Below are 3,968 nucleotides of genomic sequence, written 5' to 3'. Positions count from 1 at the left end.
CTTTCTTTCTGGGTGATAGACTAGTAAGTTGGCTTAGCAAGAAACAAGGATGCATTTCACAATCAACAATAGAAGCTGAATATGTTGCTGCAGCATTGAATTGTACCAATATTGCATGGATCAAACAACTATTGGAAGGTATAAATGAGAAAGTTACCAAGCTAGTAACTATATTCTATGATAATACTAGTGCCATTAACATTTCAAAGAATCTGGTAATGTACTCTAAGAAAAATCATATCTCTATAAAGTATCATTATCTCGGAGAAGAAGTTCAAGAGAAGAAAGTTGTGCGGGAAAATATTAGTTCAAAGGAGCAAATAGCAGACATCTTCACAAAGCCACTACCAAGGGACACTTTTGAGTATCTCAGAAGCAAGTTAGGGGTCCTACCCCTATCTTCTATTCACTGACAGAGTTCGGTGAAAGCATCAATTCGATGAATCTACAGAATATTATGTGTGGATTGATGCTGATTTATGCACTTTAGGAGGTTTTCTAAAGGTGTGCAGGAAATAGTATTGAAGGAAAGATTGCTCTGATCGAGTTTTAGATGTTACATTTGCATGTGTAACACAACAAGGCAAAACACTTCATAGCAGAAGAGTTCATGATTTAGTTCTTTTATTTTTTGGCATTGTTGTCAAAGGGGGAGAAGACTAAATGGTAGACTAAATAATAAAGCCCTAAAATGAAGAAGATAACAGAAGACTAATGACATGGGGAGAAGATTACTAAAAAAGGGAGAAGATTAAAATGCAAGATAACAGCTCAGAAGACTCATGAAAGAGGGAGAAAGCCTAGAAGACTTCAGAAGAAGAAAACAACTCAAGGATAACAGGAGAAGTCTCCACAACAATCTGAATCCGAATCAATTTGAATATCTTGTTGGTATTACCATTTACAAGTTGGTATTGCCATCAATGGCAAAGGGGGAGATTGTTGGCATTACAATAGAAAGGAGATTGTTGGCATTTCAATAAGGATATTGCGAAGGTTGTTGGAGATTATTGATATAATTGAAGAAGGATGATTACTATCTTTATAATATTATTTTGTCATTGATGTCAAGAAATTGACTTTCTAATTCAATATGAGGTTGCCATATCTTGAGAAGTATGTATTGATGAGAATTAAGATGTGTAAAGCGGAAAATCGCGATTGAACCCTAGTTGCTCTCCCCTCTTCCGACTCCAAGGAGAGAGAAGGGAGATTCACTAGGGTTGATGGTTTTCACTTAGGGGAGAGACTTTACATTCAAAAGAGGGGTTGAAACCCACAAGATCCAATCCCACACAATGCAAGATTGGATGCTAAATGAGTCTCAAGGGTTATGACAGCAAGGCTACCCTCTTTTGTAAAGAATGTGCATAGAAGAATTAAGCTAGGAATGCATAGAAAGTGACAAAGATTCACTTATAAACTGAGATAGGAATATAGGATGAAGCTGCGGACCTGGAATTAGTAGTAAAATGTCGATACGGCGCTGTCCTGCAAATTTGAGCGAAAGTTGCCAGGACGATGGCGCCTGGCGCCACGGTCCTCCGAAAAATCCGCGAAACGAAGGGGGATCTGTTTGTCTCTGCACAAGGATTCCAGATCTTCAATTTCAGTCGCATACCTGCAACCTACACACAAAAAAGCTAAGACGATTGGGGGGTTAGGGATTAGGGGTTTGCCTTTAGGTCAAACCCCGGTTTTGGAATTAACCAAGAAATGAGCAAGTGCTGTAAATGTAAATGTCTGTAATGTAAAACAAGTACTAATACCTTGTTGTAAGGATGTTTGTATCCTTATGTGCGAAGGTATAGATTTTGTATGTTGTATGTTGTAGTAGTATGTAGTAAGTGATCTCCTCTTCAATGGTTGAATCCTTGTCTTGAATGCAACACTTAGCCTTGAATGGAGACTTGGAATGATTAATTGCTTGAATGCTTGAATGCTTGAATGTTTGTACACATATGTCCTTCTTACTTTCATCTTCTACCCAAAATGAGAGAGAAAATGTAGTTTATATACTTGTCAATTAGGGCTAATAGACTGATTTTCCCGACCTTAGGCCGACCAGGAAAGATAATTTTCCAATTTGCAAACATAAAGACCCGAGACCCCTTAGGAGACCGGGCCCAAAATAGGCCCAGGGACCAGGACGCTGGGCGCCATGGTCCTGGGGGACCAGGGCGCTGGGCGCCCTAGTCCTGAAGGACCAGGGCGCTGGACGCTCTGGTCCCACCTCCCAGGACAGCAGGGTGCAAGGAGGTTCAGGCCAGGGTGCTTGAAAAATGCAGTTTTCAGTGTCATAATCAGGTTTCGGGGTCTCCATTCAGGTTGCGTGTTGCGTCGCCATCGTGAAGACCGAAATGCAGTCGAAATTGCAAGTATCGCAATTTTAGGACGCTACATTTAGCCCCCACTTTAGCGGGAGTATGTATGCTCATACTTCCGGTAAAGTACAAGGAAACAATATTGAAAGAGTTTCACCACGTCAAGGAGGCAAGACACACCAAGCCCCCAGTGGACTAAGGATCTTACGACTTCGATTGACAAAGTAAAAGGGAAGATCACGAGGGAGAACCATGACTGTCAGTAGTAAGGTTCCCTCACTATGAGTCATGCAAGAGAAATACCGAAAATTTTCAAGGCAAAGCTAAGTTCGCCAAGAAATTTTGAAGGGATAGACAGGGTGTATGCCCCCCTACGTTAAAGCGATCGCACATGCCTCAACGGGGGTGATTGTTTTAACGTAGTGATACACATAAGAAATGAGAAAGGAAAGGAGCGCGTTATCACAAAGATTTAGCCCCCAAGTGTGAGATAAACCCAAGGATAATAGACACAAAACACAAAGCACGAGGTGACTTCGCTTTCCTTGGGGTCAGTATGCTATATGATAATTCATGTATATCATATGTATGTATGCATAATTGTTCTTCATTCCCCAATCAAGGAAGGTCACCTAGAAGAAGGGAACACATGTGTCTTTTGAGTCAACATGAGAGAGATCAAGAGATCTCAATGTTTTGCATCGTCCTCAAGTAGACAACACTAAGGACAACAAATAGAAGAATGAGAATAACATATAGAAGAAGTAACACAAGAGAGGAGGAGAGAATCTGCTATGCTAATGTAACTAGTCTAGCACGTCATCTACCCCCCAATCTTGCTGATCAATGTTTCGGGAAGGCAGGGAACACGCTAGAGGAGGAACATTCAACACAGCAGATGGAGCTATCACAAGATCCAAACAAGGGATATGTTCATGTTCCAAGCCACGTTGTTCTTGTCTAGGAGCTAGGATAAGTGCTTTAGAAAATTCATTAGATAAATGGTTATCAATATCAACAAGTTCATATTCACTATCAGAAGCAAGAGGAGTAACATTTTCATCATGAATAACATTTTCATCCATATCATCATCAAGATTTATAAAAATAGGATCTTTAACCCACACAGGATCAAGACCATCATGCATCTTATGTTTAGGAGATTTAGGCTCAATGTCCGGCTGAGGAGAAAATGGAATAATGTTTGGAGATTGTAAAGTTTGAGAAGCAGCTGCTTGAGCTCTAAGACGACGCTTTCGTCGGCGTTCACGTGCTAAACGATTTCATCTAGTCTTAGTAGGAAGTTGCGAAGAGTGAGGAGGAGAAATGTTCTCATCCTTATCACTTGGGTGTTTAGGTTGTGGTCTCTTAGGCTGGATAATAGGAGAAGAAGAAGGTCTCTTCTCTCTATAAAAAGAAGGAGGAGGGACTGCTCCATACAAAGGAGGAATATTTGGTTTAGGAAGAAGACCAAGTCCATCATGACGAGGAGGTATAGGTCTGCTTTTAGGAAGTTTATTAGGCATAGACATAATCACATTCATGGGAATGGGTTGGGAATCTTCTTGAGGAAAGACATTAGTTTTATCTTTCAAAGGAAGAACTTCCTTCTCACGAATGATAGGAATATCAAGTTTGGGTGTT

The sequence above is a fragment of the Cryptomeria japonica genome, chromosome 9, assembly GCF_030272615.1.
Source record: "Cryptomeria japonica chromosome 9, Sugi_1.0, whole genome shotgun sequence".
In the NCBI taxonomy this organism is placed as follows: Eukaryota; Viridiplantae; Streptophyta; class Pinopsida; order Cupressales; family Cupressaceae; genus Cryptomeria; species Cryptomeria japonica.
Note: the sequence above shows the minus strand (reverse complement) of the source record.